The sequence below is a fragment of the Pipistrellus hanaki genome (assembly GCF_964339955.1).
Source record: "Pipistrellus hanaki genome assembly, chromosome: 3".
Taxonomy (NCBI): Eukaryota; Metazoa; Chordata; class Mammalia; order Chiroptera; family Vespertilionidae; genus Pipistrellus; species Pipistrellus hanaki.
In genome coordinates, this window is record NC_140505.1 from 142,783,744 (window position 1) to 142,795,836 (window position 12,093).

Here is a 12,093-nt window from a genome sequence, read left to right on the forward strand (position 1 = left end):
GCTATGTGCAAGTACAGAGATGAAGCTGAACAAGACAGCTCAACACTTTTCCCATGGAGCTTACATCCTATCGTATGTAGTAAGAAGAGTAGAAGAAAAGCACCTGAAGAGAGAAAACTTTGGAAAGAAAAGCTCTCAGTCAACATTAGAAACCTGATCAAGTTTGCTGGTTCATTAAACCACCAAAAAGGCCCCTACTCACTTCAACTCTCACTTTCTCTCCAGTATTGTATGAGCACCACTCAAATACATGGTTTCCAGGGATCTTTACAGCAGCCCTGTGTGGCAGGCAAGGCTTACATGAGCATTCCTGCATTTCAAATGAGAGAAAAGATTAAAGAGTTGTCCTGAGTCACACAGTGAACTGGTTTCAGAATCAGGTCTTGTGTCCTGGCTTCCAGGGTCCCAAGTCAGTGTTCTTATTTTGTTCTGGATTTTTTGTTTGTTTGTTTCCTATATGTCACACTGCCTATCATGACTGAAATACTCTAAAAGTCCAGTGTTCAAGAGTTGTTGTTTGGGGACTTCTTTTATATTTATACTAGAGGCCTGGAGCACAAAATTTGTGCACTGGGGGGGGGGGGGGGGCCTCAGTCCAGCTTCCCCCCTCTCACAGTCCAGGAGCCCTCAGTGGGTGTGGGGAGGGGGGGGTGGGCCTAAGCCACAGTCTGGCCTTCCTCTGCAGGAAGTGACCAGCTGATCAGGGGAAGGCGCCACCCTATCACCCTGCTGTTGCCGCCACTGCCAGCTGCCACAGCCACCCAGGTGTTTTCATTAACACGGACTCCAGTCCCTTTACCACGAAAAAATGACAACTTTCTTTAGGCATTTTCAAGATGTCTCTTTCATAGGATATGACTCCTTCCTTCTTTTCTTTCTTTCTTTTTTTCTTTCTTTCTCCTCATGTGAGGATATTTTTCCATTGATTTTTAGAGAGCATGGAAGAGAGAGGGAAAGACAGAGAGAAATGTCAATGTGAGAGGGACACTTTGATTGGTTGCCTTCTGCATGAGCCCTGACCTGGGTCCTGGCCAGGTGGAGCCTGCAACCTAAAAAATACCCTTGATCAGAATTGAACCCAGACACTGTGGTCCGCAGGCCGAGGCTCTATCCACTGAACCAAACTGGTGAGGGCAGGATGTAACATTCCTTAGCCCCTCCAGTAGCAGACCTTTATTTTTTTCCTCCAGGAGTGTGGTGGAAAAACCTTAGATCACCTTCTTGGATTCTTACTACCCAAGTTACCAAGGACACTTCGAGGCGTGCAGGTTGCTTAAGCAATAAGAAAAGAACAATAAGAAAAGGTGCGCTATTGCCCATCAGGGTGGGCCCCCCTGTGTGTTGTGTCTCTGCTCCAGGCCCACCCCCAGCCCCAGCCACACTGCGGCACTGGCGGCAGGCACACAGTTCCTCCAGCCCAGCTGCACATGCAGCCTCCTCTTGAGCCAGCAGCGACTGTTATGGCGTCCCAGCTAATTTGCATATTACCTCATATATATATATATATGTGTGTGTGTGTGTGTGTGTGTGTGTGTGTATGTGTGTGTGTGTATATATATATATATATATATATATATATATATATATATATATATCATTAGCTTGACTCAGACTAACATTGATATTATAAAGCCTCTGATATATACCTTTTCCTGTATTCCTGACTGTTCTGGAAGGCAGGCACAGTGTTAAACATTCATTCAACATTTATTTGTAAAGCACTTACCAACACCAGGCACTGTCCCAAGAGAAAACAAAGCCCTTGCTCTCCCGCAGTTTACCTTCTAGGGCAGGAGCCTATAAAACTGTTTGACCAAAATACACCGTAATTCACTCTGAATCATGACCCAGCATATACACATTTATACATGTAACTAAAACAAACTTAACTGACCTTGTGCTTGTCTTTATATGCACAACAAATGCACTGTGGTATTTTCTATTCCAGTGTTTTTCAACCTTTTTTGGGCAAAGGCACACTTGTTTCATGAAAAAAATCACAAGGCACACCACCATTAGAAAATGTTAAAAAATTTAACTCTGTGCCTATATTGACTATATATAAAGTAATTCTCTTGAATAGGAATCAAATAAACACAAAGAAAGTATTTTATAATTACTTTATTATGAAATATTAAGTAAACAAAATAGTGAAAAATTATAAAATTCTTGTCTTGTCTGCACCTACGGCACACCAGGCAACATCTCGCGGCACACTAGTGTGCCGCGGAACAGCGGTTGAAAAACGCTGTTCTATTCTCTTCTATTTTTTTTTTTTTTTCCAATTCTGGTTGTGACTTCACATCCCACTAACAAGTCAGGACTCACAGTTTGAAAAGCACTGTTTATTAGTGGACTATTATCCCCAGGACCTTTGCAATCAGTTATTGGTGAATAAATGAGCGAATAAATCCTTGGAGGTCAGATCAGGCAAATCTTTTCCCCTGTATTCTAACTTCTCCCCAAATCAGATCCTAAATTAATTTCAGCATAAAGCCTGAAACTGGAGAGAGAAGTCACTAATCTATCCCCACCCTTATCCTATGCCAGGACCCCAGAAAATAAAGGAGAGAAACTAAGAAAGGAAACTTCTCTTATTTCTCTTTCTGAACCCTCAGTTAGGGACCCTGGGATTGTGCTGACTGTTGTAGCTCATGTCACTGAGAGTGTAAGGTTTTGGGTCCTAAAAGCCTATTTCAATGGGCATAGGAGGTGGATCCTAGTTCTGGTCCTACTCTGTCACCAACTATGTGACTTTGGTTCTCATCTATTCAGCTCCCCTTTATTCCCCACTAGGTAGGAATCTGATATTGTGCCAGTGATCTTACAGACATTATCCACTTAATGTCCACAGCAGACTCCAAGGAAAGGTGCAAGTAAGGGGACTGTGTTTCAGAGAGGTTAAGTAGCTAAACTAAATTCCACCGCTGCAGCGCCAGTATCAAACTCGGGTTTGCTTGACTTTATAAGCATTGTTTTTAATCTGCTTACATTGTTTTCAAACAGATGAAAAGATGTTCAGCCTCACTCTTAATAAGAAGGCAAATTAAAACCACACAGATACCATTATCAGATTGGCAAAACTCCAAACACTTGCTAACTTTACTCTGTGTGCAGGGCTGTGGATAAGCAGACACTCCAATTTATTGATGGTCGGGCTGTAAATTGGCACAACTCCTATAAAGATATTTTGGCAATACCCATCAAAATTACAAATTACCATTCCCACTCCTAGGAATGACTTCTACAGATATATTTGCACTACTGAGAAACACTGTATATGAGGCTGTTCATTGCAGCATTGTTTGTAACAGGAAAAAGTTAGAAATCGCCCATATGTCCATCAATGGGGAACTAGTAACATAAATTTTAGTACATCTATACATTTAAGGACTGTGAGACTGTAACGAAGAATGAGAAAGCTCTCCACAATATTTTTAAGTGAATAAAAAATTTTGAGAATAGTGTATTTAGCATGATGCCTTTTGTGTAAAAGGACAGGGAAACCAAGAATATTCATTAGTATTTGAGTAAAAAAATTCTGAAAAAATACACAAGATACCTATAAAAGTGGCCAGTGTGGCTCAGGTGGTTAGAACATCATCAGGGCACATACCAGGTTTGAGGTCCCAACCCCCCGTCAGGACACATACGGAAGGCAACCGATCAGTTCTCTCTCTCTCTCTCTCTTTCTCTCTCTCTCTCCCCCCTCCCCCCTTTTCCCCTCTCTCTCTAAAAGAAAATCAATAAACATATTCTCAGGCGATAATTTTTTAAATAAGAAATATATAGATTCATACAACATGAATAAACTCAATTATGCTGAGTGAAAGAAACTAGGTTTTTAAAAAGAGTGCAGACTGTAGGATTTCATTTGTATAAAATTTTGGAAAACACAAACTAATCTATACTGATATAGAACAGATTGACAGTTGCCCATGTAAACCAGGGGGAACTTTTTTAAAATTATTTTTATTGATTTTTTTACAGAAAGGAAGGGAGAGGGAGAGAGAGTTAGAAACATCGATTAGAGAGAAACATCGATCAGCTGCCTCCTGCACACCCCCTACTGGAGATATGCCCGCAGTAGGTACATGCCCTTGACCGGAATCAAACCTGGGACCCTTGAGTCCGCAGGCTGACGCTCTATCCACTGAGCCAAACAGGTTAGGGCGACCAGGGGGAACTTTTTGTGGATATTTTCATTATCTAGCTTTGTTTCATGGGTGTGTACATGTCAAAACTTACAAAATTGGGCCCTGGCCTGGTAGCTCAACTGATTAGAGCATCGTCCCAATACACCAAGGTTGCCAGTTTTACCCCTGGTCAGAGCACATACAAGAATCAACCAATGAATGCATAAGTAAGTGGAACAACAAATCAATGTTTCTCTCTCCCTTTCTCTAAAATCAATAGATAAAATAAAAAATTTAAAGTTACACAATTGCCTAGCCAGTGTGGCTCAGAGGTTGAGGGTCAACCTGTGAACCAGGCAGTCAGGGTTTGATTCACAGTCAGGACGCATGCCCGTGGTGCAGGCTTGACCCCCACTAAGGTACATGCAGGAGGCAGCTAATCAATGATTCTCTCTCATCATTGATGTTTCTCTCTCCCTCTCCCTCCCTTCCTCTCTGAAATCAATAAAAATGTGTATTTTAAAAAGTTACAAAATTTTACATTTTAAACATGTGCAGCTTATTATATGTCAGTTACACCTCAATAAAGGTGTTTTAAAAACATAGTGTGGGGATAAAGAAAGGGAAAAGCCCAGGATGATGGCTAATGAGCTCTTTTAATGTGGTTGGGCAAGACAGATGCTGAAAGGAAAATGACGGCTAAATGTGGTAAGTGCTACAGAGGAGCTGGGTAAACTGCTCTGAGGGCTCAGAGAACAAAGGTGCCTCTTCCTGTTGGGCCCCTAGTTCCAGTTAATAAGACTTAGTAGAGCTTTTTTGAACACCTACTATGTGTTGTGCTCTTCATGAGAAAAAAAAACAAACCACCTATTTGCCAGCCCAAACTGGGAGGGTGGAGGTCTGTGGAAGAATCCAACAAGGCTCTTTGAAGCAATCTTTCAAAACTTTGGCTGGTCTTTGTGTAACTAAGGGAGCAAGGATTACATGATATATGACTCAGAAACAGAGCCTCCTTTCTTATTCCTGGCAAGCCCTGGTAGGGCAGGCACTGACACTGCTCTGCCTAATGCGCAGGGCTAACTCCACTGTTGCTGGGCAGCCTCGTAAATCCTAGGGCAGTGTCTCTTCCTTTGGGGTTTTGATTAGTTTTTCTCAATGTGAAATCCCAAACCACCGCATCTCGGCATCAGAATCATTTAGTGCTTTAAAGAGAGAGAGAGAGGGGGGAGGGAGGGAGGGAGAGAGAGAGAGAGAGAGAGAGAGAGAGAGAGAGAGAGAGAGAGAGAGAGAGAGAGAAACATCAATGATGAGACAATCATTGATCAGATGCCTCCTGCAGGCCCCCTATTGGGGACCGATCCCACAACCCAGGCATGTGCCCTTGACCGGTAATGAACCTGGGACCCTTCAGTCCACAGGCTGACACTCTGTCCACTGAGCCAAACTGGCTAGGGCTCATTTAGTGCTTTCTAAAAATGCAAAGCAGCCTGGCTGGTGTAGCTCAGTGGCTGAGCATTGACTTATGAACCAGGAAGTCACAGTTTGATTCCTATTCAGGCACATGCCCAGGTTATGGGCTCCATCCCCAGTAGGGGGCGTGCAGGAGGCAGCTGATCAATGATTCTCACTCATCATTGATGTTTCTTTCTCTCTCTCTCTCTCTCTCTCTCTCCCTTCCTCTCGGAAATCAATAAAAACATATTTAAAAAAACAACACAATAAAGTAATGGAGTGATGCTAACACACATCAACATCTGCAGGTTTGGGGGTTGAGATTTCATTTTATTCTTTAAGGTGAGTGAGTGTGTGTGTGTGTGTGTGTGTGTGTGTGTGTTCCAAAGCTTGCTTACTTTCCAAAGGGGCACTCAGAAGAATGCACTCATTTGCCTCAGGAGACTGGAAGGGGTCTGGACTTGGGGCGCCAGCCTCCCTAGACAGCTCTGCTGGAGGGGCTGTGTGCCAAAGCTCCCTGGGACACATGCACTTTGGCATCCTATCCCTGTTCCCCCCGCGCACACTCATCTCTTGTGGACTGTCATATTTGGGAAAGTATACCTCTGGGGACAGCTGAGGAACCAGAGGGAGGAAGGAATGGGCTTCCCAAAAAGGAGAGGAGATGTGAAGGAGGAGTCTGTAGGGAGGGAAGCAGACCTAAGAACACGCTAGGGTCGGGTTCATCCATGAAAGGGCCTGACCCCTCAATAAAGACTGAACTTCTTAGCTGTTTTACACTTGGGTCACAGAGAAAGTTTAAAACCAAAGTTTTAATGTTTCCCCTTGGTCAATGGAATTTGCTTTACTTTTCCTCCAGCCCTTCCGTCAAGTATAACCTTGTGTAGTCACTAGAGGCCCGATGCACGAAATTTGTGCAAGGGGCTCGGCCCTCGCAGCCCTGGTTTCTGTTTGGTTCAGACATCGTTCTGCTGTTTGGTCTAATTAGCATATTAGCTCTTTCTTATATAGGACTGTGGTTGGCAAACTGTGGCTCGAGAGCTACATGCGGCTCTTTGGCCCCTTGAGTGTGGCTCTTCCACAAAATACCATGGCCTGGGAGAGTCTATTTTGAAGAAGTGGTGTTAGAAGAAGTTTACGTTTAAAAAATCTGGCTCTCAAAAGAAATTCCAATCGTTGTACTGTTGATATCTGGCTCTGTTGACTAATGAGTTTGCAGACCACTGACACAGGATGTTAGAGAGAAGTCACAGCTGTGCCCCGTTGAGAATATAGATGTATTTCATTCAGAGGAGCCAGGAGTTCTAGGCTGGGGCTAGCAGCCAGGTGAGTGGCCCAGGACGGAATGAAACATGCAGTCAAGCAGAAGACCTGGGGGACAGCCATGAAAGGAACCTGGCTTCCCTTTCCACGTCCCCAGATATACTAGAGAGAGGTAACCCTTAAGTGGAGGAAAAGGCGGACACCTGGGTTTCATATACACTATCTCATTCAACACTTAAAAACCCCTAGGCGTGTTACTGCCGTTTTATGATTGGGAGACTATGGCTTAAAGAGGCTAACTTGCTCTAGTAAGTGGCCACGGCCAGCCGGGAACCTAGATCTCTGGATATGAACGGATTATAATGTCTCCTGCTTGCTCCTATGGCAGTGGCGGTTGGCAGGCATGGCCCTTAGCAGCCTGCCTGTGCACGAGGGACATTTGTTATTCTCTAGTCTATAGAACTTCATATTATTTGATGCTATCAAGCCTACACTGCTCCTGTAGTTCACAAAAATAATAAAGCTATAAAAAAGGGGAAACAATAAAATCCATAGTTCATGGAAAACATGGTGAGATGCTTCTGTCTTGGGAATGGTAGGGTTTTATCATCCAGAGGACTTGGGAAGACAGAACTTAAAGAACATGAAATGCCGAAGAAAATGTAGGCTCTAGTCCTAGTCTGTTCCTCACCAGCTGGTTGGCCGTAGACAACTCATTTAACCTCTCTGACCCTCAGTTTCCTCATCCTGAAGCTTACTCCTACCTCACAGACTTGTGAAGGGCAAATAAGAAGATACACACTGTAGCCTGCAACCTCCGTCTTGGCTAAGATAAGCATTAACTGTATCATATTTGCTGACGCTGCCCACAGTCTCTGTGGAAGCAGGAATCGGGCCTTTCGCCACCTTAAATGGATGGTGGTTGATTCTGCCAATTCCTTTCCTACGCCAAGCTTTCTTTCCCTTTTATCTCCACATCTGCATGTTGGGAATAAATTTTTCCTCCCTACAATGTCATCTTTTGATGGAAACTTCCAGACCAACTCAGGTAGAAGGAAGGAGGAGGGGAGGACAAAAGCCCCCATTTCTTCAGCATCTCAATCAACAACCTCATTTGCTGCTAACAGTCGAAGTGAACTTCTTATGAATAATGGATGATAGCCTGATGAATATGCACACAGCCTATTATGCCTGCGAGGTTTGGTAAATAATTTATGAGCTAAAATGTTCCTCACCTTGTTACTGTACAAAAAGTTATGAAAAGAAAACCATATTTACCCTTTGTGCTGGGAGGGTGATCTGTCAGAGCGACAGCAGCCCAGCATATGCCTTTATATTGCTGCTAAAATTAAATACAAGAAAATACATGCATTTCAGGGTGGGAGCTCTGGAAAAAGAGGAGCATGCACAGCCACACTCCCGGTCACATACAAGTTTTCAAAAACTCTGGCTTCTCACCTTGAACTCTCCCTGGATTGTTCACAGCACTCAGGGCCTCCTTCACAGCCCATCTCCTCACAAGGCCTTTGATATGACCAGGCGAGATGGATGGACTACAGCTTCCTTGTTTTATCAAAACTGACCAACCACAAGGAGCCATAACGTCGTAAATTTTAAGTCACCAGATTTTTATTTTTGTAATTCTAAAAGCTTTCAGCGAGAACAAGCAGCTAACAAACGCAAAGGGGATAAAAACAACAAAACTGGCCGGAGAAGCACTTGGAAAAGCACTGCTCGCTTTCCTGTCCTTACAGCTGCGTTTTCCTGCTGACCAACCTGACTTCCCGCTGGACGTCTTTCAGCTCACTCCCACCTTCCCAAGCCTCACTCCCTTAGCAACAGCAGCGGTGCCTGCAGTCTGGCGACTGGAGAGGAGGAGGGGTGAGATTAAAGATGGAGATAAGGAAGGTGTTTGGGGAAATAGGCTCAGAACCTGGGGAAATGTGGCTGCTCCGCACCAGGTTTTGAAGATCTGGAACGGGGTCAGTTCTCCAGCCAGGGAAGCAAGCACCCCAGGGATTATCTGCTTACATTCCTAGAGGTCTCTAGGAATGAAATATGTGCCAAGGGACACTGACTGTCAAAAGGCCATCCCTGGTAAGCTGGGTGCTTGGAGATCGGGCAAAAGAGGAGACAGAAGGCTGTCCCACATCTGTGGGATAAACCAGTATATTTCCAGGAAACGGAATGAATGGCCTACAAACAAATTACATAATGAAGTTATTGGAACAATGAGGCAATTAAAATAATAATACTGCCCTAATAGATCTGGCTCAGTGGATAGAGCATGGGCCTGCAGACTGAAGGGTCCCAGGTTCGATTCCAGTCAAGGGCATGTACCTTGGTGCAGGCACATCCCCAGTAGCAGGTGTGCAGGAGGCAGCTGATCTACATTTCTCTCTCATCGATGTTATTCTCTATTCCTCTCTGTAAAAAAATCAATAAAATACACTTAAAAAAATATTATTAGAGCCCTAACAGGTTTGGCTTAATGGATATAGAGCATCGGCCTGTGGACTGAAAGATCCCAGGTTCGATTCTGGTTGTGGGCACATCCCAGTGGGGGGTGTGCAGGAGGCAGCTGATGGATGTTTCTCTCTCATTGATGTTTCTAGCTCTCTATCCCTCTCCCTTCCTCTCTATAAAAAATCAATAAAATATATTTTTAAAAGTATTATTAGAACAATGTATTATTCAAGAAGGCATCTTAGAGGAGGTAAATCTTGACAGAGTTTGTAAAGAAAGAAGGGGCCCAATTAAATAGGAAGATTAGGGGGTATCTATCCAGGCCTGCCTGACCTGGGCCATGCCTCTCTCTCTGTCCAGCCTCCTTTGTGCCGTCACTCGCTGTGCTCCAGCCACATTGTCAGCCAGTTTCTTTCCTGCCTCATTGTCTCTACTGCTGTTCCTTCTGCCTCCTGCCAGCAAAACTAACCCGTGTTTATTCTTTCAAACTTTGCCCTAAATACTCAAGATTTCCTCAGAGGTCTTCCCTGCCCCCCATTGTTAATCTCTCTCATATCCCTTCTTGTTTATTACAATAATTATCATGTATAATATTTATGTGTGTTGTGCTTTTCTTTTTGTTGAATGTCTATTTTTTTCACTAAACTATAAATTCCACTGGACACTTAGTAGCCAGCCCAGTATCTGGCACATGGTATTATAATAATAAATATTTGTAGGCCCAAAGGAGTGGGAGTAGAGGAGAAAAAGAAACTGTGCTGGGTTGAGGATACTGCTGAAGAGTTGGATTTGGCATGAGAAGCAGAGGGAAGACATGAGTGAGTGACAGCTTCTCCCTACACAAACCGTAAATGTACACTTGAGGAATTTTTATATTATACATGTAATTACCACCCACCATCAGATGCAAAGCATTTCCAACACCTGAGAAGATTTGTGGTCATGGAAATATTTATATTCTGACTTTTTTCTGATTATAAAATATATGTTATTCCTAGAAGATTATATTGCAATCTTGCAACAACAACAGAAAAAGATTGTATTATAAGTATTGGTGAGGATGTGCAACAACTAGAACTCTCATGTGTTACCAGCAAGGACAGGAATTGGTTCAAACGTTTTGGCAAACTATTTAGCAGTACCTACAAAAGCGAAACATAAACCCCAAGTCTAGCAATTCCACCCCTCAGTATTTACCCAGGAGAAATAAGTGCATATATCGGGGGTCCCAAAAAATGTATACTAGCAAACACTTGGAATAATTATAATATAAAGGCAGTGTTTATTAAAATACATTTCATTTTCAAAATTGAGCTATCAGCTGTTAGTGTGTATACATTTTAGGGGGACACGCTGTATTTACCAAAAGACTTGTACAAGAATGTTCATAGCAGTTTTATTCATAAAAGATAAAAACAGGAACAACCCAAATGCCCACCAATAATAGAATGGATAAATTGGAGCGTAATTACACAATGAAATATATATAGCAAAAAAACCCCCCAAAAAAACAAGTAGCCAAAACCGGTTTGGCTCAGTGGATAGAGCATCGGCCTACAGACTGAAGGGTCCCAGGTTCAATTCCGGTCAAGGGCATGTACATTGGTTGCGGGCACATCCCCAGTAGGGGGTGTGCAAGAGGCAGCTGATCCATGTTTCTAACTCTCTATCCCTCTCTCTTCCTCTCTGTAAAATAAATAAATAAATAAATAATATATATATATATATATATTTAAATAACAAGTAAAACTGCTGGACCCAATAACAGGGATGAATCGGAAAAACATCTGTTGAGCGACAGAAGCCAGACACAAAAGGGTATATACTGTCTGACTCCATTTATATGAATTTCAAGAGCCAGCAAAACTAACCGGTGGTGATTGAAATCAGAACAGTAGTCCTGGTAGTTGACCAGCTCTCAAGAAGCACTAGGGAGCCTTCTCAGGTGTTGGGAATGCTTTGTCTCTTACTGTGGGTGGTAATTACATGTATACAATAAAAATTCCTCGAAGTGTACATTTACGATTTGTGTCCTTTCCTGGGTGTCATGTCATGTCCCAATAAAAAATAAATAAATAAAAAAGTAATATTCAGAGAAATGTATACAAGATCAATTAAAGATGTCCTTTTCTCCAAATAAAACCACAATGAACATTTTTATGTATGTCTCCTTGAGCCCCTTGGACCACGAATCACACAACCACTGGCATCCGTGGCATCCTAGGCTTCGGATCTGTGTGCAGCACCAACCCAGGTCCCAACGCCTGAGAGCTTCTGCCCTCCTGGTGACGCGCTCACTGGCAATGCGGGCCCCTTTCACGTCGAGTGGTAGGAAACACAAAAGTGAGTTCAGTCCCAGCCTGTGCTGTGGAGGAATTCACAGTCGGAGGGGAAGGGCTGCAGGGACTACAGACCACACAACCCCTCCAAGCCCGGCAGTATCCTACAGCCCTCCTGGGGTGGGGTGGGGAGGTGTGGGGGGCATGCAGGACCCGGGTCCCGCTCCCCAGTGGAATGAGGTTCTGTTCCCCAAGCTTGGACGCTGCCGAACTGTGTCTGAGTTCCCTCTCCTTCTTCCCCGTGGGGTCCCGCCCGGGGCTCGGGGCTGCACAGGAACTTGACTTTCAACCTGGAGAAGGGCAGAGGGCTAACCGAGGGAGGGAAGGCGGGTGCTGGGAGCCCCGCCGTGACCGCCCCATCCCAGGCTCCAGGGAAAGCGGCTCCCGGGCCCCATCTCCATCTCGCACCTCCCAAAAGGAAACCACCTCAACCGGTG